This window comes from Manis javanica, chromosome 9 (assembly GCF_040802235.1).
Source record: "Manis javanica isolate MJ-LG chromosome 9, MJ_LKY, whole genome shotgun sequence".
Classification (NCBI taxonomy): domain Eukaryota; kingdom Metazoa; phylum Chordata; class Mammalia; order Pholidota; family Manidae; genus Manis; species Manis javanica.
The window spans coordinates 97,708,412-97,735,499 of record NC_133164.1 but is presented as its reverse complement, the minus strand read 5'-3'; the positions used below and the strand labels follow the sequence as shown (position 1 = coordinate 97,735,499).

Below are 27,088 nucleotides of genomic sequence, written 5' to 3'. Positions count from 1 at the left end.
TGTGTGTGATTGTCAGATCAACTGCTTGGCTGTACGCTGTTTTGCTTCACCTTCCACATCCCTGTGATTCCATGCTCAAAGGCATTCCTACACAGAAAAGTTGGTGGGAGCAATTTTCCATGGCAGTCTGGCAGTGATTTCTCTGGGCAGTTCTATACACACCCAGCAGAGAGAGACATTATGTACCTGGGCAAAAGTATGGGCCCATGCCACCATACCATTGCTCTCTGTCAACCTGGGCAGAAAGACAGAGCAGATAAAGACACTATCATGGCAAGTCCAGGTTATCCGGGAGGATGCAAGTGGCCTTGTTATCTTGTAACAAAACAGTGGCTGCCAGGGGCGGTTTCTCTGTTCTGTGATACCAGACCAGAGCGCCCAAAGACACTGGAAGAGAATCAGGTTCAGTCTTCAACAGAAATTGTGGTATTGGCCACACTCACACGACCAAAGTCCCTGCCAGTATGGCTGTTGCCCTCTCTGGTGAGGAGGCAGGCAGTTTAAAAGGCCACTTTTCCATCCATGGGGTAACTTGTAACCCATGGGTCAGCCTTTCCCCCCATACCTCATACAAGGTAACCCATGGATATCCTTCAAACTTCAAGGTCCACAGCCACGTCCACTCTTCTGTATGGCCAGCAGACAGTGTACATGGAGCAGGAAAGAGCAATGTTTTTTCCAACAACTGTGGCTGCAACTCACTGGGGCCTTGTTTCAAATATTTCAAGAGGTATGGGTGAGCCACCAACAGCCTCTCTATGGGACTTTCCCCAGTTTTCCATGGTTTCTCATTCAGCAAGAGTACTGCTGTGGGTAAATGCTTCATCCACTGCACCCATCTTAAATGTTTCAGTCCCTTTTGCATAGGTACCTGATGACAATGCGGGTAAAAGTAAGCACATTGATTGCATGCTTGCACTGCTTGTTTTGCACCAGCAAATGTCAGTGGAATGTGCCACCTCTGAGCAATTTTACACATGGTTCTGGGGCCTACATGCCCTAGTTTCTTATGCAGCTATGGCCCCATGTCCATAGAGGGCAGTTTCTGGAGCATACGAGCCCTGACCAAGGCATCAGCCATGTCATTCCCAGGGCTTAACGCTGGGCAATTGTCCTGACATATGATATATCAGGGCACCTTCCTTTCACTCATGGGTCCACAGGTCCTTCCACATCATTTGTTCCCACAGCGATGGCCGATATCCCAGTACTGTGCTGCCCACTGAGGCAATCAGACAGTGAGGCCACAAAACGCAGCCCAGCTGTCATTACGGATGGTTATCTGATGTGATTCTCTAGTCAAAACAAGCCACACTGCCTGTAATTCAGCCCACTGATTGGATTGCCCTACCCCAGACTCACACCAGAACTCTTCCTCTAAGGGCTGAATGGCGACGGCCACCCACATTAGTGGGTGGCCCTTTGCAGGTCCATCTGTATACGAGGCTTCTACTGGTGGTGTCCCTGTCCCCTCCTCATAGAGGCTTACCATTGGGGCTTCCATGCTTGGTAAGGTGGGTGCAGGTTCAACTACAAAGGTTAATGGTCCCAAAACTTGCTGCAATTCCTGTGAGAGAGGGATTTTGGAGAATCTAACCTGTTGTTCTAAATCGGCTCCCCACTTGGTCTGGGTGGGTGTCTGAGCAACCTCAGTCAGGGAGTGCTGTAGCCCAGGCTCACACCCACCCCTCAATCGGGAGAGCAGTAATCACCTGTACTGCTTGCATTCCCGTGATTCCTTCAGTAGCCAGTAAGGCAGCGTACACTGCTGCCAGCTGCTTTCCAACAGCGAATAGTGAATCTCAGCTCCCTTCCACAACTGAGACCAAAATCTTATTGGGACTTTGCGGGCCCCATGCTTCTGCCATAATCCCCACCGATACCCATCCGTGCTGGCAGACACCATCAGCAGGAATGGTATGGAGGGGTCAGTGACTCACACCACCTGAGCCTGAGCCACTGCTTTTTTCTTCTCAGAAAAAGACTTTTCTACCTCTGGCATCCAGTCCCATGTTTCTGCTCACTTTATAAGACAATGAAATGGCTTTAACAGGATGGCTAAGTGAGGGACAAACTTTCCTAATACCCCAGAAAGCCCACATATATTTGTAAGTACTTAATAGTTTCTGGGCAAGGGCACTATTGTATTTTATTTTATTTTTTTTAATTTTTTATTAAGGTATTATTGATATACACTCTTATGAAGGTTTTACATGAAAAAACAATGTGATTACTACATTTACCCATATTATCAAGCCCCCACCAATACCCAATGCAGTCACTGTCCATCAGTGCAGTAAGATGCCACAGATTCACTATTTGCCTTCTCTGTGCTACACTGTTCTCCCCGAGATCCTCCACACCATGTGTACTAAACATAATACCCCTCAGTCACCTTCTCCTTACCTCCCCACTTGCCCTTCCACACCCCTCCCCTTTGGTAACCATTAGTCCCTTCTTGGAGTCTCTGAGTCTGCTGCTATTTTGTTCCTTCAGTTTTGTTTCATTGTTATACTCCACAAATGAGGCAAATCATTTGACACTTGTCTTTCTCTGCCTGGCTTATTTCACTGAGCATAATATTTTCCAGCTCTATCCATGTCGTTGCAAATGGTAGGATTTGTTTCTTTCTTACGGCTAAATAGTATTCCATTGTGTATATGTACCACCTCTTCTTTATCCATTCATCTACTGATGGACACTTAGGTTGCTTCCATATCTTGGCTGTTGTAAATACTGCTGTGATAAACATAGGGGTGCATATATCTTTTTGAATCTGAGAAGTTGTATTCTTTGGGTAAATTCCAAGGAGTGGGATTCCTGGGTAAAATGGTATTTCGGTTTTTAGTTTTTTGAGGAACCTCCATATTGCTTTCCACAGTGGTTGAACTTGTTTACATTCCCACCAGCAGTTTAGGAGGGTTCCCCGTTCTCTGCATCCTCAGAGCATTTGTTGTTCTTAGTCTTTTCGAAGCTGGCCATCCTTACTGGTGTGAGGTGATATCTCACTGTGGTTTTAATTTGCATTTCCCTGATGATTAGTGATGTGGAGCATCTTTTCATGTGTCTGTTGGCCATCTGAATTTCTTCTTTGGAGAACTGTGTCTTCATATCGTCTGCCCATTTTTTAATTGGGTTATTTGCTTTTTGGGTGTTGAGTCATGTGAGTTCTTTATATATTTTGGATGTTAACCCCTTACTGGATATGTCATTTACAAATATATTCTCCCACATTGTAGGGTACCTTTTTGTTCTGTTGATGGTGTCCTTTGCTGTACAGAAATTTTTTAGTTTGATGTAGTCCCATGTGTTCATTTTTGCCTTTGTTTCCCTTGCTCAAGGAGATGCGTTCAGGAAGAAGTTGCTCATACTTATATTAGCAGATTTTTGCCTATATTGTCTTCTAAGAGTTTTATGGTTTCATGACTTAAATTCAAGTCTTTTATCCATTTTGAGTTTACTTTTGTATATGGAGTTAAACGATAATCCAGTTTCATTCTCTTACATAGTCCAGTTTTGCCTATACCACCTGTTGAGGCTGTCATTACCACATTGTATGTCCATGACTCTTTTATCATATTCATATATTAATTGACCATATATGGTTGGGTTTATATCAGGGCTCTCCAGTCAGTTCCACTGGTCTGTGGGTCTGTTCTTGTGCCAGTACCAAATTGTCTTGATAACTGTGGCTTTGTAGTAGAGCTTGAATTTGGGGTGCATAATCCCACCAGCTTTATTCTTCCTTCTCAGGATTGCTTTGGCTATTTGGGGTCTTTAGTGGTTCCATACAAATTTTAGAATGATTTTCTCTAGTTTGTTGAAGAATGTTTTTGGTATTTTGATAGAAATTGCATTGAATCTATAGATTGCTTTAGGCAGGATGGCCATTTTGACAATATTAATTCTTCCTATACATGAGCACCAGATGTGTTTCCATTTATATGGTATCTTCTTTAATTTCTTTCATGAGTGTCTTGTAATTTTCAGAGTATATAGGTCTTTCACTTCCTTAGTTAGGTTTATTCCTAGGTATTCTATTCTTTTTGGTGCAACTGGGAATGGAATTGTTTTCCTGATTTCTCTTTCTGCTAGTTCAATTTAGTATATAGGAATGCCCCAGATTTCTATGTATTAATTTTGTGTCCTGCAACTCTGCTGAATTCAGATATTAGATCTAGTAGTTTTGGAATGGATTCTTTAGGGTTTTTTATGTACAATATTATATCATCTGCAAACAGGGACAGTTTAACTTCTTCCTTGCCAATCTGGATGCCTTTTATTTCTTTGTGTTGTCCTATTGCCATGGCTAGGACTTCCACTACTATGTTGAATAGAAGTGGGGAGGATGGGCATCCTTGTCTTGTTCCCAATCTTAAAGGTAAAGCTTTCAGCTTCTCACTGTTAAGTATAATGTTGGCTGTGGGTTTGCCATATATGGCCTTTATTATGTTGAGGTACTTGCCCTCTATACCCATTTTGTTGGGAGTTTTTATCATGAATGGATGTTGAATTTTGTCAAATGCTTTTTCAGCATCTATGGAGATGATCTATGTGGTTTTTGTCCTTTTTGTTGATATGGTGGATGATGTTGATGGATTTCAAATGTTGTACCATCTTGCATTCCTGGAAAAAATCCTACTTGACCATGATGAATGCTCTTTTTGATGTATTTTTTAATTCGGTTTGCCAATATTTTGTTAAGTATTTTTGCATCTATGTTCATCAGGGATATTGGTCTGTAATTTTTTTTCTGTGGTGTCTTTGCCTGGTTTTGGTTTTAGAGTGATGCTGGCTTCATAGAATGAGTTTGGAAGTATTCCCTCTTTGGAAAACTTTAAAGAGGATGGGTATTAGGTCTTCACTAAATGTTTGATAAAATTCAGAGGTGAAGTCATCTGGTAAAGGGGTTCTGTTCTTAGTACATTTTTTATTATGAGTTCAATTTCATTGCTGGTAATTGGTCTGTTTAGATTTTCTGTATCTTCATGGGTCAGCCTTGGAAGGTTGTATCTTTCTAGAAAGTTGTGCATTTCTTCTAGATTATTGAGCTTGTTAGCATATAGATTTTCATAGTATTCTCTAATAATTCTTTGTATTTCTGTAGTGTCTGTAGTGATTTTTACTTTCTCATTTCTGATTCTGTTTATGTGAGTAGACTCTCTTTTTTTCTTGATTAAGTCTGGCTTAGGGTTTATCTGTTTTGTTTATTTTCTCTAAGAACCAGCTTTTGCTTTCATTGATTCTTTCTATTGTTTTATTCTTCTTGATTTTATTTATTTCTGCTCTAATCTTTATTACATCCCTCCTTCCAATGACTTTGGGCCTCATTTGTTTTTCTTTTTCTAGTTTCATTAATTGTGAGTTTAGAGTGTTCTTATGGGATTTATGTTCTTTCCTGAGGTAGGCCTGTATTGCAATATATTTTCCTCTTAGCACAAACTTCACTGCATCCCACAGATTTTGTGGTGTTGAATTATTGTTTTCATTTGTCCCCATATATTGCTTAATCTCTGTTTTTATTTGGTCATTGGTCCATTGGTTATTTAGGAGCATGTTGTGAAGCCTCCAACTGTTTGTGGGAGTTTTCATTTTCTTCACATAATTTATTTCTAGTTTCATACCTTTGTGGTCTGAGAAACTGGTTGGTATGATTTCAGTCTTTTTGAATTTACCAAGGCTCTTTTTGTGGCCTAGTATATAATCTATTCTTTCAAATGTTCCATGCGCACTTGAGAAGAATGTGTATCCTGCTGCTTTTGGGTGTAGAGTTCTGTAGATGTCTGTTAGGTCCATCTGTTCTAATGTGTTGTTCAGTGCTTCTGTCTCCTTACTTATTTTCTGTCTGGTTGATCTGTCCTTTAGAGTGAGTGGAGTGTTGAAGTCTCCTAGAATGAATGCATTGCATTCTATTTCCCCTCTTAATTCTGTTAGTATTGGTTTCACATATATAGGTGCTCCTCTGTTGGGTGTAAAGATATTTATAATGGTTATATCTTCTTGTTGGATTGACCCCTGCATCATTATGTGATATAATCCTTTGATTCTAATGACTTTCTTTGTTTTGAAGTCAATTTTGTTTGATACAAGTATTGTAATTCCTGCCTTTTTCTCCCTATTAGTTGCATGAAATATATTTTTCCATCCCTTCACTTTTAGTCTGTGTATTTGTTTGGATTTAAAGTGAGTCTCTTGTAGGCAACATATAGATGGGTCTTGTTTTTTTATCCATTCTGTGACTCTATGGCTTTTGATTGGTGTATTCAGACCATTTACATTTAGAGTGATTATCGATAGATATGTACTTATTGCCATTGCAGGCTTTAGATTTGTGGTTACCAAAGGTTCAAGGGTAACTTCTTTACTATCTTAGAGTCTAACTTAACTCACTTAGTATGCTATTACAAACACAATCTAAAGGTTATTTTCTTTTTCTCCTCCTTTTACTTCTTCCTCCATTCTTTATATATTAGGTATCATATTCTGTACTCTATCTATCCCTTGATTGACTTTGGGGATAGTTCATTTAATTTTGCATTTGCTTACTAATTAACTGTTCTACTTTCTTTAGTGTGGTTTTATTTCCTCTGGTGACAGCTATTTAACCTTTGGAACACTTTCATCTATAGCAGTCCCTCCAAAATACACCGTAGGGATGGTTTGTGCGAGGTAAATTCTCTCAGTTTTGCCTATCTGTAAATTGTTTAATCCCTCCTTCAAATTTAAATGATAATCTTACTGGATAGAGTACTCTTGGTTCAAGGCCCTTCTGCTTCATTGCGTTAAATCTATCATGCCTTTTGGCCTGTAAGGTTTCTGCTGAGAAGTCTGATGATAGCCTAATGGGCTTTCCTTTGTATGTGATCTTATTTCTCTCTCTGGCTGCTTTTAATAGTCTGTCTTTATCCTTGAACTTTGCCATTTTAATTACTATATGTCTTGGTGTTGTCTTCCTTGGGTCCCTTGTATTGTGAGATCTGTGCATCTCCATGGCTTGAGAGACTATATCCTTCCCCAGATTGGGGACTTTTTCAGCAATTACCTCATTAATGCACTTTCTTTTCCCTTTTTCTCTCTCTTCCTCTTCTGGTACCCCTATAATATTAATATTGTTCCATTTGGATTGGTCACACATTTCTCTCAACACTCTTTCATTCTTAGAAATCCTTTTTTCTCTCTGTGCCTCAGTTTCTTCATATTCCTCTTCTTTAATTTCTGTTTCATTTATTGTCTCCTTCACCATATCTAATCTGGTTTTAAAACCTTCCATTGTATATTTCATTTCTGATACTGTGTTCTGTAATGATTTGATCTCTGACCAGAATTCATTCATGACTTCTTGAATATTTTTCTGTACCTCCATGAGCATGTCTGTAGTTTTTGTTTTGAAATCTCATTCAGGAAGATTCATGAAATCAGTTTCATTTGACTCTTTCTCTGGTGTATGTATGATTTTGCTTTGATCCAGTTTCCTTTGGCATTTCATATTTGTATGTGGTACCATCTAGTGCCCAGAAACTCTTCTCTCTGGAGCTGCTCAGCCCCTGGAGCTATGTCAGTGGTTGCAGGTGAGCTGTGTTGGTGCCTGGTGGGGAAGAAAGAGCTGTTTCCTGCTTCCTGGCTCCTATGCCTGTCTCCACTGTCAGAACCGGTTGGCCGAGTACACAGGTATTGGCCTCTGTGCTTTGCACTTGTAGTTACTGTAGGTGAGGCTTCCCTCTGACTGCCCTGATGCCAGGGAAGGGTTGGCCAGTTTGCGAGCCATGTACAGGCTGGCCAGGAGGAAGGCACAGCAGGCTGCATATCATGGTGGAGGGTCTTGGAGCTGCATAGCCATCCAGGTCTGGTGCAAACTTCTTTCCTGTTGCTCTTTCAGGATTACTTGTATTAATTATACTTTCATATTATATGTGGTTTTAGGAAGAGGTCTCTGTCTCACCTCCCAAGCTACCATCTTTCATCTTTGAATCTCCAATGTTGTCCTTGGTAATCCTTTTTACTATCTTGAGAAACAAACATTCACAATCCCAACTGCTACATAAGCAGTCTTCTGTCTCATGGAGGACTAATTCCACAACTTCTTGTGTCTCCACCCTTCACCATTTCTGGGGAAGGGCCCATCCATCTAGGAGGTACTTTACCCTACACCATTTTACCACTATGGCCTCCCCTAGTGGAAGCCCAGTGGTTAAGGGGCTCCCAGGTGAAGCCACACCCTCCACTGTTGCAGCCACTGGTGCCTCCCCACCATCCACTGAGGTGTTTCCAGGTATCTCCCCACCATCCCTAGGACCGCCCACCCAAGTGTCACACCCATGAAGACAGATTTCGGGTTCAGAGGTCCTGCGGACTACTTCAGGGTGTAACTCCTGGGGGAAAATATGTCCCAGCCTAAGACAAATTACCTTTAAAGCCAAAATCAGTCAAAGGGAAAAATTAAGTAGGAGAAACCCATTTATTTCTTACAAGCAGTCATCCACTTCTGCTCTCCCATGTCTCTCATGACCCGCCTATAAAGTGACCCCACCAAACCTCTGTGGTCCACATATACCCTTGCTACATCCACCTTTGTAATCCCCTGTTGATATGGAGATGGAGTACTCCTCTCTACCCCTTGGAAACACCTATTGATCTACAGAGGCACTAAGGTCAGGCAAGAGGTTCTGGAAATACTGCAATTTACCCAAATTACTTATATTCTGGAAGTCCTCTGCTGCTCTTGAAAACTCATGCTCCTATATATCAGACTGTTTATCTAGATATTCCTCAAGGCTTAATATCAGGCTCTTTTCTCACTCTTGGCTCTTTCCCCAGATAATTTTACCCATTTTCATGGTATTAGTTATCAATAAGCCTATGATGTCTATATATAGAGAGAGAAAGAATTATGTCATTTCTTTTCTGTTATCTAGACCTACATGTCTAGTTATTTAGTTGACATTACCATTTGGATGTCCTGATGTATCTCAAATTTGATCATTTCACATTAAACTCCAGATCTGACTTCTATCAAAATTGTTCCTCTTGCAGTATTCTCTGTATCAGTCTATCCATCTTGTAATTCATGCTCCAAACCTGGGTGTCTTTTTTGACCCTTCTTATTCATCCCTCATAGCTATACCAACACTGACCTGATGATTCCATCTCTTAAATATCTTTCACATACATTTTCCCGATCATAACTGCTATGGCATCTCCTTCCTGAATTTCTGTAACTGCACTCACTGAGATGACTGTATCTACTTCTCCATGATCTCTTCACTCTTTATCTCCATCCTGAAGCTAAAATAATAGTTTAAAAATGTAATTATATATTAGTGCATGCATATATTACCTCACAAAAACTAAGCTATTAAATCTTCCTTTCATCATAATCTTGCAATATCTCCCTGACTCCAGAGATAAGATTAGCATTGGTTGGGAAAATACACTATGCCTTAGCATAAGTGCCTAGTAGGATAAAGGATATAATATTGTTTTTGTATGTTTTTTTAATACATAAATATTATTGGATGATGTGCAAGGTTCTACAACTTGTATTTTTAAAAAAAAAATATATCTTCAAGAAATGATCATGTCACTACATACAGAGCTATGTCAGTAAATAGAGAGTTTGAACAATCAGAACATAAAGAGCTACCACAATCTTACTAGTTAATAGATAGTATTTCAGGCTACATCACATATATCAAAGATTTTTTGATATACAATTATGGACAATTAAATTTTAACCATTTGTAAGTGATAAAATTCAGCCATTTCCTAAGGATAGACAACTTTTTCCTAGGTTTTCTCTTATATGAAAACATTGAAATAAACACTGAAATTCGCCTTGGGTACATATGTGTTTCTATAGGCTATGTACTGATAAATGCAAGTGCTAAGTCATAGAGCATATGAATAGTACATTTTGCTTTTTTGTTTTTTTTGAAGAAGAGTGAAAGTTTTATTTAAAGTAACTTAAAGAGAGAAGAAGTGCAGTAGGCAACCTCAGCAAGGAGAGGCGCCCTGACAGGTTTGGAGAAACATAGTTTAAGATTAAAAGTTTACGCACTTAGAAAGTACAGGTGACCTCCGAGAGAGGAGCACCATCAATAGTACATTTTGATAAAAATTACACAAATACCCTCTAAGGAGGCATACTGATTTCCATGAGCATGTATGATAGTTCTGAATTTTGTAGTTTGCCTAATACTTAATAGTCACATATTTTTCATTTTGTCAAATAAAATACATCTTTTTTTTTGGTTATTTAAAAATCTTTAAATAGAAAATACAACCTACAGACATGTATATAAAATGTAAAGTACTGCTCCCTGATTTATCTATCACACAGTAATGATTCATGTAACTACCACACAGCCAACATGGTGTACATGGTCAACATCTCAGATACACTCCTCAAGTCAGCTACCAATAAGTGCACGCTCTACAACCCTACATTGCCCTTGCTTTTCTTAAGTTAAAAACAAATAAGCATCCCTAAACATTTGGCTTAGTTCTGACCATTTGTAACACTTGCACAAATGGAATTGTACAGTGTATATCATTCTGCATCTGACCACTTACAGTCAACATTATGTTTGAAAATTTTTCCATGTTAGTGCACATAGAAAAAATTAATTTTTGCTTCTCAATGATATGGTACTGAACAGAAATCAAATGTTTTACTTCTATCTGTATGTGCAGTTTGAGAATTTTTCTACATAATCAGATCATTTTTTTTAAGTATATTAGTCTAATCCACCTAAACTTCTTTTTCTTTTAGTTTATAGGAATCAGTCATTTGGAATTGGTCCTGCAGTCCTATTTTGTGTATTGTAATCACCATACTTTTTTTGTTTTTATTCCCATTTTTCCTTCCTCTTTCCTTCTGGTATTATCCAAAGTTTTTAAACCACTGAAAGTCTCTTTGTGGCAGAGTTAGGGGGTTACTTACTTATTAAGTTTTTAAAGAAGTGCTTGCTGGTTTTTCAATTTTTTCTAAACATTTGGGGAAGGAGTAAAGGACTCCATCTTACAATTCAAATGTCATCACATACATTTACACAATGTAATACACATGAAACATACACACATAAACATACCTTTCTTCTTAAGATTTTCAGTGTCTTCATCAGCTTGGGCTGCTAGAACAAATTACATAAACTAGATGGCTTTAAACAAATTTGTTTCTCAAATTTCTGGAGGCTGAACATCTGAGATCAGAGTGCCAGCATGGTTGGGTTCTTAGTAAATGCCCTCTTCCTGATTTACAGATAGCCTTTTTTTTGGCTGTGTCCTCACATTATGGAGAAGAGTGATAGCTTGCTCCCTGACCCTTTCATATAAAGCTCCACCCTCATGACCTATTACCTCCAAAAAGCCCCACCTCTAAATGCCACCACATTAGGATTAGAGTTTAAGCATATGAATTTGGACTGAGCAGTCAGTCCATTGCAATGTCTTTCCTCCGCATTTAGAAAAGATTTAATATATCCTGTTAAACTGTACTTGGGTTGCTCTTTGTCAAACTTTTAAGCCTCATCAGGTATCACTCTCTTTCCTTGTCTTTCTGCCCTTAAGCACTTTATTTTCTCCTAAATCTCCAGGCCTTTCCTCCAAACTGTGTTCCTTCACAAAGTGATCCATGAATTTAAAGTATTCTATGCCTTGTTTCACCTCTACTCCTACTTCAATTTTCTCTGTTTTGCTTAGTTAACATATATTCTTGCTTTAGAGTTTATGGCAAGTATTACTTCAAGGATAAGCTCCCTGAAAATCTCCTTCACCATGAGTCACCATGTTTTTATGAGTATGATTATTGGCTTTGAAATCCCAATGCCTTGACCAGTAATGCAACTTTAAAGAAACTGAATTTGTGCTTGGTGAATGAATTTAGATATGTTTAGTCCACAAGGGAAGCTTAGTCTGCATAGACACAGCCACCTTGCAGTCTAGGTTTTGACCCTTGGCTGAAGTGATAGCTTGGATGTGATTAAGTCCAAATGTAATGTAGGGAGCTGAAAGGAGAAAGAAGAGGAACCGTGTCTTCCCCTCAGTCTGAGTTTCTGCCTGTGAGTCTCATTTGCTTTCCTCTTCTCTGATCCTAGTCTCCTTTCAGGACAATCTATCTCTGTTTCTTTGCTCTCTGGTCTCTCCTTTATTTTCACCCTTTATCTCTTTTCACTCTTGGAACTTTTTCCTTTCCCAAGAGCTCAAGAAACAGCCACATTTTCCAAGTCCTGGTCAGTTCTGTCCCACTCTCTAAAATGACTATCAGACCTCTCCTGTCTACCCAGATCTACAACATCCCATCATCACTCTTTATTTCCACATTTTTTCTGAGAAATAAAGCAAAACAGGACATAAGAAAATAACCTCTTCTCCTTTCATGTACATATCCCAACCCAACTGTCTCTGTGCCCTTGAACTGACACCGCTCTTATCTCGAGACAACTTGCCTGTACAACCGGATCCTATTGCAACTTTCCTATGCAAGGCCTTCACTCTGCAATTCTTCCCTCTGTGCCATCATTTTTCCTCTACATATATTATTCCCATCAGTATCCAAATATGAATATGTTTGTTACATATTTATATTCATCACACAACTTGCATGCTAGCTGCTATATCTCATATTCAATTTACTTAAAACACACACACACACACACACACACACACACACACACACACACAAAACCCAAATCACTGTGGTGGATCATCAAATAATGTAACAGCTTGTAAAGAAAAATATCAGCATAAGGTATTTAAATAACATTGTGTCTTTCAAAGTCATCACTTTCAAAAGCCATCATTTCAGTGATATTGCAGTCTTTGAAGACATGATCTTTATTGTGCATTGTACACACATGTACACACAGAAAATGTTCAGTCTTAAATGATTTGACTTCTGGAAAATTCATAAGCTGATTGGTTTGGAGAAGTTCATCTAGTACACAAAATAATGTGTGCTAATGCTTTTATCTTTATATGGTTTACTTTTGACTGACACTGGAGCTTATGTGATAGAAAAACTCCTAAAATATTTTTAAGATCAATAATATTGTGTTAAGTATGTAGCATCTTCATTTTTTATTTTTTCAGAATTGTCTGTTTTTGGCAGGTTAATCAACCTTTTGGGATCAGAGTTTCTTCAGTCACAAAAAGTGGTTAATGGTTGTCTTATCAAAATGTGAGGTTGTGATAAAGACTGATTCCAATTATATGTGTGAGTTACTATATAAATTAATATATTCTGATTTAAAAATGACTTTATTTTCTATAATCATATTATGTAAATGCATGCTAATTTTTGTCTACATATAAACAACACATAATAAATTTAGCTGCATTATCCTTGGGTAGAGTATGAAAAGTAAAACCAACAAAAGGAATGGGGATAATAGTTAGGAATGAGAAGAATAAAGATACTATAATAAAGATACTGCCATTTCTATTTCTATAAATTTAACTGAAATCTGACCACTGGTTGCCTCTGCCTCTCTGATGTCATGTTGATTCTGTCCCACTCTGCTCCTTGCCCATTATTCCCTAGTTGACATAAAGTTTGTGCTGTACATTCAGCACACCAAACTTGATCCTGTTCCTGGTGCTTTTAGCCACTAGTTGTTTAATTTATGCAGAGTCTTCCACCTAATAGGCTGAATCCTTAATGTCATTCAATCATCATCTTAAGCATCTTCTCTTTAAAATCTATCACTCTATTATACCACATTTATAAAATTTTCTACATAACACATATCCCTATTGGTTTTTCTTGGACATATATTTGTAGTTTCATTGTCTGTCACAGGAATAGGGACAGTGTCTGTCTATTTCAGTACAATGTCCCCAGGATCCAGAATTGTATCTGGGAAACAGCTATTGCTTGGAAAACAATTGTTCTCTCATCTTGCTCACCAAGTGATGTAAAGTTAAGCATGTGGAAGCTTTCCAACCATAGCACAATTACCTCTGCATTTTTTTCTATTCCCATAAAACTTAATCGCAGCCTAGATCTCTGGTACAGGTGCATGTGGGTCCATTTTCAAATAAAAGATCTTAAGTTCTTCAGTTAGACTGGCAATGTACATACAAGTAGTATAGAACCAACATGCCCAATGGCTATTCTTCCTTTAGTGGGACACATACAGCCTGGGACTGCCATTGAAAATATAACCATTAAAAAAAACTTATTTTATTTTCAAGACTTTGTAATTATTATTAATGATTCCAACCTGAACAAAATTGTTGCAGAGGAAATATAACAGTTTTCTTTGTGGATTATGCATGAGTTGGAAAAATTGTCAATTAAGTAGAGATGATGTGAAAGGCAGAAAAACAGAACTTAATTTTCATATTTTGACTGCATGTTCAAGGAATGAAAATTTGCAAAGTTCAATCAAGTTGTGAGAGGGAGGGGAAAGAAGAATAAAATATAGTGGTGAGGCAAACAATAACGTACCTCTTCAGTTTCTTCATTACAAATCCATTTTTATATTAATTCTCTTCTATTAGAGGACTAAAGCCTAATTCAAGTTTGACAGCCATAGCTTATTATCAGAACTTCACTACAAACCTGAAGCATTTTATTCAGAGACAGAGGATAAATGTTGTGGAGTACAAGTTTGGGGTTTGATAAATATTGAATAGGTTAAAGATTTGGCCTGTGTAGTAAGGGGAAATACTTGCTGATACACATTTTAACAATTATCCTCACCAATGGAAAACAATTTCTAAATTGCAGTGGATGTGGCTGTTTTCTTGAACAAATGAACAAGCATAATTTATACTGAGAGCAACTGCTTGGCAACAGCTAGGAGAGTTAATCGAGTCTGGCGGTGGGAATAAGGCAAATATGATAGAGTGGATAAAACTGGACCCTCTCCAAGATGCTCATTGATCATGTGACTAATCTGAAAATGAATGCATGGTGCAAATTAGAGGTGAGAATGGCTTCCTGGTTTGGAGAGATACCAGCATGTGAAATTGTGTGGATTCTGAAACACGGCATCAGGCAGGGGCATGGGACGTGTCAATGTCATGCTTTAATTGGAATATGGTGGTGGGTGGAACATGTTTCAGAATTAAACATAATTTCCATAAGACTTAGTCTGTTAAAATGGCATCCAATGATGCAGAAAAGCATTTCTGAAATTGTCTATAATAAAACCAAAGAAATATTCAGGCTTTTCATAGAAGAGTAGGAATGGATTGTGAGAATATTCCAGCTGCCTAATTTCTCTAAATTCCACTGATGACCAACTTTCTCTTTTTCTGCTCCATTTGTATTATATTTTAATACTTTGAGGAACTCTGCTTCTTCCTGTCCCTGAGAAGATGGCATAGGAAGGTACAAGAAAAATTCCCAAGTATAAATTCCATTTAGTCCATTTTTGTCTTAAATGATCCATCCTTACAGTCATTCACATCACTGAAAAATATAGCTGGCATTTTCTTGTACTTATTTTCCTTCTTTGAAAACATCAGCAATTATATATTTGTTTAAATTTATGTGTGTATGACTGGGTTGTATATATTCAACCAAAGTCTTTACCAGGTAGGCAAGGGGAATTGGAATGTCTTACATTATGTGTAGATAAGTTTGAGATTTTTAATGGCATTCCTTTTGGTTGATTGCTGGCTAATTCACATTTTGAACAAATACTAAATATTTAAAATTTTACTATTAGAGGTTTATTTGGAATAATGGAATTTAACCAATTAGGAAACTGATTTCCACGGAGAGTATAGATTCCTCAAGTTTACACTGCTAGAAAATTAGATTTCTGGATCCTTAATTCATGAAGGGTTTCAAAATGGTAATATTCCAACTCTAATTTCTACTTTACTTCTTTTTGGAATGTTTTCATAAATTGAAATATTTCATCAAATTCTATTTCATTATCTAGTGATTTGGTTTTAATGGCAAAATATTTGCTTGAGTCTTTCCCTTTATTTACCAGTTTTTAAAGCAATGGATTGATTTACTAGCATCCACCAAAAGTGGCCAATTAGATTTTTGTATCATTATTAGCTTACAGATTTAAACATATTGGATGAGATTTATTTAATTGCAGTCATTTTCCTTAGTGATATTTATATTGCACCATCTTTTGCCAGTGGCAGTCTTTTCAAGGTGACTCCTGAGCCCTTGGACACTACTAGTCACTGATAGCTTTCTTTTTATCTGACAAAACAAGGTGTTCTAGGGTCAAGTTGCTCACTTCTTACCAAACAACTGGATACAGTTATTCCTCTGTAACTCTGGGGGGAAAATCTTGAGGCAAAATACCTCTAAAACTGAAATCAGTCAAAGGGATAAATAAAGTTTAAGAAACCCATTTATTTCTTACAAGCAGTCATCCATCTCTCTCTTGACCAGGCTGCAGCAGAAGAGAGGGCTCCACCCAACCTCTCTGGTCCATGTAATTACCTATTGATATGTAGATGGCTACTTCTCTCCACCCCTTGGAAAAACCTATTGATAAGCAGATGCACTAAAGCCAGGTGAGAGATTCTGGAAATATTACAATTTTAGCCACACCCTCTAAGAAGCCCTGGTTTATTTTAATGCAAAATGATGATTCAAGACCACAACATGTATGCTAGAAATAGTCACTACTCCTGGGTTATCATTGTTCCTAGACTTTTTCAATGGACACAACTGGAAAATAGGATTACTGAAAGTTAAAAATAGAAGTGTGCATGTTCTGGCCCCATTCTCTTCACAATTTTTATTTATGGTTATTTATTTCTATTGTCAGATCACAGAGCCATTACATGAGTTCCCTTATGTAGTCTTCATTCTGTTGCCAGGCAACTGTGTCTGGAGAAGTCTCTCCCTGTGCACTAGGTGAAGCACTAGGAGAAACCTCAACCTGGATAGAGAGGAGGGTTCTTCATTCTAAAAGAGAAAGAATTCTCAAGCAGGTAAGAAGAGTGTAGGTGTGGGTAAAATTGTAATATTTCTAGAATATCTTGCCTGGTTTTAGTGCATCTGCATATCAACAGGCTTTCCTCAGGGGTGGATGGAGTAGTTCATCTCCGCATCAATGGGTAATTACCTGGGCAGCTGAGGGCTTATCTGAACCTGAGAGGTTAGGGGAAGGGCTGGCTTGCTTGCATCAGAGCAGGAAAGAGAATTGGCCCTGGACCACAGTTTGTAAGCAATAAACAGATTTTAAACTTTATTTCTCCCTTTGACTGATTTTGGTTTTAGTATTTTACCCCAGGATTTCCTTTCCTCGGAGTTACAGTAGGTAAGGAAGGAATTCATTAGAGGGAGACCAGCAGAGAATGGCAGCTGCCCTCAGGCAACAGAGAACAGGAAAGTGCAGAGGGAAAGAGGGAAAGTTCTCAGCATAGGGCAGATTCCCTTGCCAATCCCTGAAGCCAGGGTCACCTGGCATCCTGTGTCCACTTGGATCTGCACAGCATGGAGACTAGCCCCTACCACTCCAGGATCTGGGGGAGCCATAGAGCACAGGAGGGAGTAAGATTATGTTCTGAGAACTTTCCAAAGAAAGGAGATTTTCAGGTAGGCTACTAAGAGCAGATCGCACAGCTGCAGTTTCGTCCAGCTCACCCAGGTGACAGAAACATGCAGGCCCAAATAGGAGCTCCTAGCAGCCCCTTCCTACTTATCAGGAGGAAAGTGGAGACAGAGTGAAGACTTGGAAATAAAATGAAATCACAAAGAGACAAACCACAATAATTTGAGCAGCGAGGAAGTTTTATTTGAAAGTAGGCACTTAAGGAAAGTGAAGTGCAGGTCCTCAGAGAGGAGGTGCACTGAAAGGTTGTGGATTCTGTCTTTTAAGGCTTTCAAGAAGGGAGAAAATAGAAGAGAGGGGGTTGTTGGGCATAGGCTTGACTTGTGGTCTCAAGATGCTTATCTCTGGTTGAGAGACACCACGTTTCCTCTCCTCTGTTATTAGACCTCCTGCTAATTCTGCTAAATAAATCCAATATAAGGGATTTATTTACCCTTTTCTTCTCCAAGGTGGTTGTTACCCTCAAGCAGTGGGGACATATCAGTTAAGACTGCTTGCCCTACCTTAAGGTAGGCTGTTGGGTTGTTGTCTGATTACCAGAGAATATGTTAGGAATTTTACTTTTCAACTCTCTGCTTTTTAAAATGGAATTTTAACCTTAAGATGTAGTCTCCCCTGTTTTTACTATACTGTTTATATCTACACATTTTTCATCATAGGTAGGAAAAGTTAATCATGATGCTTGTCCCAGGTCCCTGTCCTACCTCATTTCTACATATAAATATGATATAGAATTAATACTTCTCACCATTTGTCAATGTCTCTCCAGTTTTGGTTATTTGAAGGTCTTTCACAGGTATATTGTTAAGATAGGCCTTATCAAAACACCAGCCCTACGTTTTTTTTGCATTTTGATGATAGTTTGTTTATTGTGTTTATTCTTGAAAGTTAGTTTTCAGGATATAAAATCCTTAGTTCACATTTTAAGTGCTTGAAATTCTGTTTTCTTTTAATGAAGAGTATGATGACAATCTAATTTTCCTTTTGTCATGTATTACTTACCTGGAATTCCCAAGAACTTCTTTTTTTCTATAAGGTTCAATGATCTTACGTGGCTTTATCTTGTGATGGTGATTCTGAGCTGACTTTCCTAAGGTACACAATCTGTCTTTTTGATATGTAATTTCAAATCTTTAATTTCAGGAAATCATTGAATTATAATTTTTCATATTTGTTCTCATGTTGCTCTCCTTTGGAGACTACTGTTATTAATACTTCAAATGTCTATGTCTGTCTTATAATTGTTTTTCTCTTCAATACTTTCAATTTTCTTTTTCTTTAAAAAATTTTCCTGTTTTATCTTACACTATTCTAAATGCACTTCATTTATTTGTGTTCTTCTTTAGCCTTTGTTTTTGACATATTTATTCTTTCCTATGCTCTACTACATTGCTTCTGAGTTTTCCTAATCCTGATTTATGTTACTTAGTATCTTGTAATTTCTCAATACATTTTAACTCATTTAAAAAATATTTGGTAACATTTCCAAAAGCTGGCAGTTTATCTCTCTAGGATGCTTGTCTTGACTATGGAGATGTTATTTTCTCCTTCTGCTTTTATTGTCTCTTTATATTCATATAGAAATTCGCTTCAATTCTGCTATACATTTTTACATGAAATTAGCTTTCCTGACTTTTAGGAAGAAGCCCCATTTAAGGTAGTTTTTCTAATTCTACTACTATCAAGCACAATTTTTCTGTTTTAGGCTTATTTTTCTGGGAGCATCTGTCTGTTCTCTTCCCTCACTTTTATCTAAACATTCTTTTTTCTTCATCTCTATTAAGCCTGTCATGCTCAATTCTCTTCCAAAAGTTTCTTCCCAGTGTGCAACTTGAGAGAAGAGAGCTGCTTAGTTTTGGAAATATCTGGGGGACAGTGTACCCCAGCACTTTCATGCTTACTGAGGATCTCTGCCTTCTTTGGCTAGTGAAGTATGCAAATCCTTTCCAGCTTCAACTGTTATGCTCCAAATGGCTTTCTGTTCTTTTGACAGAGTACCAGTTGGTTATATTGAAGTTTGCAGATCCATTGAACCTATTGTTGCTTGCCTACATATTCTCATGTACAGATGCCAATCCCATGTAGAGCTTTTATCTCTCGATAATATGTCTCTAGCCCACTCATATTTTGATATATATGGGATTCTTTGTCATCTAGATTATGATTTTGCGCTAGGGTACTTTTTTTTTGATTAAGGTACCATTGATATACAATCTTATACTCAGGCTCCACATGAGCAACATTGTGGTTACTACATTCCCCCCTATTATCAAGTCCCCACCACATACCCCATTACAGTCACTGTCCATCATCATCGTAAGAGGCTATAGAGTCACTAGACTTCTCTGTGCTATACTTCCTTCCCCATGCCCCTCCTATATTATGTGCACTAATCATAATACCCCTAGGGGATTTTTTTTATAGGGGAAATAAGTAACATTCAAAATCTATGCCACCATCTTCCTAGAATCCAAACTTGACTTCTTGGGAATTATGACACTGTTTCATCTTGTCAATTGCCATAAATTTGGGTAGTACCATCCCTGCCAACAAGGGACTTACATTAGAGTAATGGAGTGAACCTCTCATAATGGAAAATGGATGTCCATTTGTTATACTCTAAGTGTTGCATCATCATTTGATTTATACATGTTATAGTCTCAAAACATAGTCTTCTACTCTCAGGTGATAAATACTTACTGTAGATATTTTAAATATTCTCTCCATAAACAATTGCTTGTATATATAGAAGTAGAAAGCAATGATACTTTACTGTAAGCCAGTTTCCACCCCGTTTTTGTAAATCAACTTCACTATAACTATACAAATTGAATATATCATTTTATAATCAGATTTCATATTCTCAAGCTTTGATTACCAAGAGTTAATCACAGCAGGCTTTGAAGCCAGATTGAATAAAATGAGAATTCTCTCAAGCATTAGTGACAGAGCTCAGCACTGGTGATGCCCTGTAACTGAGTAATTCTGTGTCATTATCCCTCCTATTCTAGTTTCTCTACTTTCTCTTACCTTGTGCTCCCTCCTTCCCATGGAAGGACTATCCAATATTTGGTTAAAGGAATAAACTCTGTATTTCTCTAAAGCTTTAGAAAGTGTACAAGGGAACTTCAATTCTTTGTTCTATTTGAAGTGAACTGTGGTGGGAAGATGAATGCTGATAGGAACATTTCCTGAGCACTGTGGCAGAGGGAAGCTTCTCCTGTGTTACCAGTTATGTTTGATAAAACTATGAGTAATAGAGACTTACAGGGCTTAGTCAGAAAAGGAGACTTGTTCTCATATATCAAGAGATCTGGAGGCATGAAATCCAGAAATTGTGATAACTAAGAGACTATCTTGGGCTCAATATTTTTATGAATTATATTATTTCTCTGTTTGTAGTTATAATCTTTTTGGACAGAAGATAGCTCCAGGAAATCTAGACATTACATCTACATTCAAGACAAAAGGTAAAGGTAAACAACAAAGGACAAAACAGATGTAAGACAGTTTTCCCCTTTTAAAATGCTTTCCTGGAAATTTCATCTTGAAAATTGCTTTAAGTGAATCATATGTACTCCCACCTGCAAAAGAGTATTAAGGGGGCTGATAACTATTATAACACTGCTACTCTGAACAATATTGACTTTCTCTTATGGTAAGCAAAATTCTAAAATTACACATAATCCTTTATGTAATCCCTTTGCCTTGAGTGTGGGAAGGACCTGAAACTTAGAATATGGCAAGGGTAATGAGATGTCACTCCCATGAAATGTTACATCATATGGTAAAGGTGAAGGTTTTATTTTGCAGAAGTAATTAAGGTTCCTAATCAGTTGAGTTGTTAGTCAGGAGGAGATTATCTTGGATGAGATAGGCTTTATTAGATGAACTCTTAGAAAGGGAGTCTAGTGGTCAGTGATTAAAGAAGTCAGAGATTGTCTTGTGGGCTTTGAAAAAGTAAGGTGCCATGTTGGGAGAGGATCATGTGGCTAGGCTAGGGGCATGGCCTCTGGGAGCTAAAGGTGACCTCTAGTCAGCAAGAACACAGAGATCTCAGTTCTGTAATTTCAAGGAACTGAACTCTACTTATGACTGAGTTTGGAAAAGGATCCAGTTATAGATAATAACACAACCCTGCTCACATCTTGATTTCAGCCTTTGAACTGTGATAAGAGCACATATGTGTGCTACACCCAGACTTCTGACCAACAGGAACTGTGAGTTAGACATTCTGCTTGAGCTACAATAACAGAGTACCACAGATTGGATGGCTTAAACAACAACGTTTATTTTCTCAGAGTACAAAGGCTAGAATTCCAGGATCAAAATGGCATCAGGGTTCATTTCAAGGTGAGGCCTCTCTTCCTGGCTTGCTGATGGCTGCCTTTCACTGTGTCCTCACAGGCCTTCTCTCCATGTGTTTGTGCACATAGAGTTCTGGTGTCTCTTCCTCTTATAAGGACACCACTCCTTTTTTATTAGGTCCCCACCTATATAATTCCATTTAACTTTTAATTACTTTCTTAGAGGTCTTATCTCTAAATATAGCCCTAAGGGGTTTTGGGCTTTAACATAAGAATTTTGAAGAAATGCAGTTTAGTCCATAACAGAATTGTTTTAAGCTTGCTGAGTGTGTGGTAGTTTTATAGTAATAGAAAACTGGTACAGTAATAAAAAATATGAAGAGACATTAGACAAGCACCTTATAGGATCTACCACAAATGGTGGCAATTACAAATACTGGCAGACCTTGGAGGGGGAGATGCTATATTAGCAAAGACTTATAATATTGAAATTTCAAAGCACTTTCATGTTATCTAAGTTTATTACAATAACCAAGTATTAGGTAAGAAGACTATATATTTGTTACCATTTTCCATACAGTAAATTCTGCTAAGCATAACATACATTCTTAAAAATCATTGCACTATGTAAAATTACACAAATAAGAAAAAAACATGAGCCTATGGGAAAAATGGGGTAGGGTCTCAACACTCAAATAATTCATCAATGATATTAAAATATTTTTAAATAAAATAGAACCTAGAGAGAAACAGTTTCACATGTGTTTAATGTTTACATATACAAGTACTACAATAAATATGGTTCTTTTCCCTTGAAAAAGATCCAAAAGTACTTGTGGAAGTGAGTGTTGGCAGAATTGTTAACTTGCAAGTTACTGTGAAGTTGTGGAAGAAAAGTGATCTGAAATTGGACAGAAAGTTGGAATTGCAAATGTGGATGGATGAGGCTCATAGTATGTGGTGGCCAGTAGGTTAGTAGATACTTGAGGGGTATGCATATATGTAAATATGTGTGTTTTTTATTTTTACTCAATTTGGTTCATCTAGGTGCAGTTCTTTTTCACTTAGTGTTTTTCAAAGACCAAATTTCACTTTAAAAAAAACCATGAAATTTATTGGTGCTCAAATTTTCCCCAAATATATCAATTGCTTTGATACAAGTTTGCATTTACAAAACAAGCATTATAGTGGAAGTCACTGTATAAGGAAACTGAATATCAGAGGACTGCAGTGATTTGTTTAAAAACACACAGCTAAGAAAGTATAGTACTTACACATGAAAAGAATTTTTCTAGATTCTGACACAATGGTCTTTCCTCTGTCCCATTCTCTCTTTAGTAGTTTGATTCTCATTCTGCCACCAGTTAGCATATTCAATGCTGTGGAGACATTCGAACATCTATAAGACACAGTCAGAGTCTGCAGATCTAACAGTCAAATAGGGAGATAATAGCCAATAAATAATTACAGTAAAGAGTGCAGTGGGAAAAACCTTATGAAAAAGGACAGTCAGTGAGTAAGAGTAGCAAAGGGCAGTGACTACTTCGATCTAGTGAATGGTTTCATGGAAGAAGCAGAAGTACTTACCCTGAGTCCTGGATGCTAAGTGTGAAGTAGAGGGGGTATAAAGGCATTCCAGAGGGAAGGTCAGGGTAGGAGCAAAGCCCAGAATCAGCACATGGGCTGATTGTACTTCCTAGAAAGCACAGGGCACACTGAGGGCATTTGAGGTCTCCCAGTAGACTTGAATTTGCTTACTGGGAAGTCTTGCTTCAAGACTCCTGCTAACAACAAAAACAAAAGGCTTTTGAAAATTAGTCTTTAAATGTTTATAGCACCTCTTGAGATACTGGAAATATCATAATGTATTGCACATCAAGGACTGTAGGTTGTGTTTCCATAAAACATCTCAAATTGCAGTTTTGAATGAGCTAAACTTACTTTAAATAGGGCAGAAGAAGCAGATCTGTGGAAAGTGTGCCTCCCTGAAATAGATGTCAGTTTAGGCCCAGAGCATAGAAATGGGAAGCTCTTTCATAATCGGAGCTTTTTATTATAGAACTTATTTTTCAATATTCTCCACCCTCAAAGGTAGATTTATAAACAGTAGTCTGAAATGAAAGTTCTTTATAGATGCACAGTGTTGTAAGACATCAGTTCTCAAGAGTAACCAAAGTAGCCACCCCTGCTGATGATTAAAGGACACCTGTACTGCTCTTGGTTGTTGAAAGAACCTTCTTAGGACTGGGGTAGCATATGTCATACCAGATCCTTCTCCTGATCTGCTGAATGGGGCACAAAGGGAAGTGACCTGTTGCCACGGAAAGAGGTCACACTGAGTATCGAGGTGGGGGGGGGTGTTGGGAGGTGGACGAAAGACATTTTTTCTTGTCAAAGTGGGGAATGAGACACACTGTTCACCATAACGAACATTGTTCAGCATCTTGGCACGGCCACGGGAACAACATCAAACTGTGTCTGTGTGTATATCACTGAGGAGAAAAAACACCAGGAATAACTGAGTGGACAGAATTGGACTTTTGGCATCAGAAAGACAAAGGTTTTAAGTATAAGTCATCCATTTATGAGCTGCTTGCACAGAATACACTCTCAAAGAACTGTAGGTCCCTTCCTTTTCAAATTATAAAAGATGTTGGCTTCACAGTCAGTTAACTGGAAGTCATGAAGTAGATGTGATGGCACTAAAATTCATTTTGATTCCATGAGTTTTTGCTGGGGGTCGGGGCTGGAGTGGGAAGCCTGTATGAGAGTCATCCTTAATGTAAGAGGTTTCCTTCTGAAGGGATAAAGCAAATCAACTCTGATCATTGTTCCTAAGCAAGGAATACCAAAGTTCTTGTTTTCACACAAAGATAAGCTACATATGTGCAAATGGGAGAAGAAAAATAGCATTGGCAATCTGTTATTTAAAACTGCATTGAAGTGAAATCCTATTTGTTTGCTTGTCTAGATATGTTGCTTTGTTTTCTTAAAAGAGAGTTATGATTGGATGTTGTACTCATTTTCTCTCTGCCATGATGTTATTATAAACACAGCAGATTATGATGACACAAATTTGTACATTTCTGACAGAGAGCTGACATGGGTCTTGCTGGGCTAAGATCAAGGCATCAGCAGGGATGCATTCCTTTCTGGAGTCTCTAGGAGAGTATCTGTTTCCTTGCCTTTTCTAGCTCCTAAAGGCTGCCTGCATTCATTGGCTTGTAGCTCTCCATTTTCAAAGCCAGAAATATTACCTCTCCTCCACTCTGCGTCCTTGAGCACATCTTTCTCTGACTATCCCCTTTGGCCTGCCTCTTCCTTCTTAAAGGCCCTGGTGATTACATTGGACATATCTAATAACCCAGGATAATCTGTTTATTCTAAGGTCAGTTTCAGTCACCCTCAGAAAACTATATCCCTCTCCAGTGAATTTTGTCCTATTATAAGCAGTCCATTTTTCACTCTTGTCAAGGACATTTTACATACCAGTTATATCATTTAAACTGTTCACTAGCTTTATTTTTAACCATCTTCCCATATGAACATGTAATATTCTATACCTATTCCAAACCATTAATGAAAATGTAAAAGATTGTGGAGAATGACAAGGTATATAGCAAACTACTAGAAAACTTCCTGTGGCCCAAAACTATCTACCATTTATCAATGTGGGTAGTAATTCAAACATGTACTAACCTCTCCAATCATCTTTGGTCCCAGTTAATACTTCTCCATTTTATCAACTGAGATTGCAAGTCAAACACCTATATGAAGCCTATTTTCCTGAACAGTGACTGTTCAAAATGCCATTCATACATTTTGTAGCAGCCTAAAATATCATTAATCTGAAAAAACAGATTTGTACTCCTTTGGAGTAGCTACATACTCCTTTAAAATATAATCACATATCTTAGGATTTCATTCTCTCCTTATAAATGTTAGTTTTATCTTTTGCTTCTCAATGCAACTCTCCTCCTAACAGAATAAGAAGGCAAGGAATTTTGATGACTTTTTCATTCATCAGCATTACACACTTCTTTTGCCATCTTTCTGGTATTTTGTCTTTTGTATCTGTTACAAATCTTCTCTAAACTACAAAGGAAGAGAAATTAAAACCTTCCACTCTCCTGGCAAAATCCCCAATGTTCCTATGGGCCAAGTACTGTTTGTCATCCTATTTCTACTTCGAAGTCATTTTATTTTTATCTGGACCATCTCTGCTTTTAGAATTCCTTCTTAATTTGCCAAGTGAGACTGCTTGACTCCATTTCTCTAGCAGAAACACCCTCTCCCACCCTGCAAATATCCCAGTACTTCTGTAGCTTCAAGATGCTCACCTGTATGTAAACATGCACACTTGTCTCCACCCTTTCCTCACACCCAGAACCTTTGCTTTCCACAACTGCAGGTAGCTTTTTTCACTGGAGTTTGAGGGAATGAGACTATCTGACATTGTACTAGTCACAATCTAATAGTCGTTAATGTTGGCTGGCATTAAGAAAAAATGTCAACTTGCACTTTTGAATTTCAGGTTAATATGAACTGATCAAAGCAGTGAAGAATGTTGCTCAGTGTCTATGGAAAAGCAATAAATTCAAAAGAAGTTAAGTGTTCTTATACAGGTGTGGCAAATTAATTTGGAGTTGCTGAAAAAAGATACCTATCCCTCTCTGAATAATTCAAGTCAAGCCCTTACAAAATAGATAATATTTGGGCTGGGTCTTAAAACATGAGCAGCATTTTGCACAACGGAGATGTGAAAGGAATTTCTTAGCAAAAATAGCAGCATGGATGTTTGTTCTGTGTTTTAGTAATGGAATGCAAGAAAGTGCAGTGAGCTTAGAACACAGAATGCATAGCAGTGAGTGCAAGTTTGGAAAATGTATTGTGAAACTGTAGGGAGCCTCATTGCCAGCTATGTTATACTGTACCTTGGAAGACTTGAGAAACGGTATTTCAGTTGTTTCACTGAAATTCTTTCTCTTCTTCTCTTCCTCTTTCTCCCTTTCTTTTTCTCCCTCACTTTCCCTCCTCCCTCCCCGCCACCCACTCCCTCTCTCTTCCCACAATAGAGGGAAATATGGAAAAATAAATTTGTATCAATGAGCCTCAGGCATTTTAAAATCTGAGCTATGTGAGCATCTCCTCATTAGATGAATGTTGTTTGAAGTCACTGGCTATTTCACAAGAGCTGACGGAACAGTGAAAACACCTTAATAACACTGTACTTCAATATTTATT

At 37.9% G+C, this 27,088-nt stretch overlaps 1 protein-coding gene across 2 annotated transcripts in view; it reads left to right on the top strand.

Moving 5' to 3' along the window:
• The window catches only part of RIT2 (Ras like without CAAX 2), a 390,276-nt gene that overhangs the window by 117,895 nt on the left and 245,293 nt on the right, over positions 1-27,088 (top strand). The window lies entirely within an intron of this gene.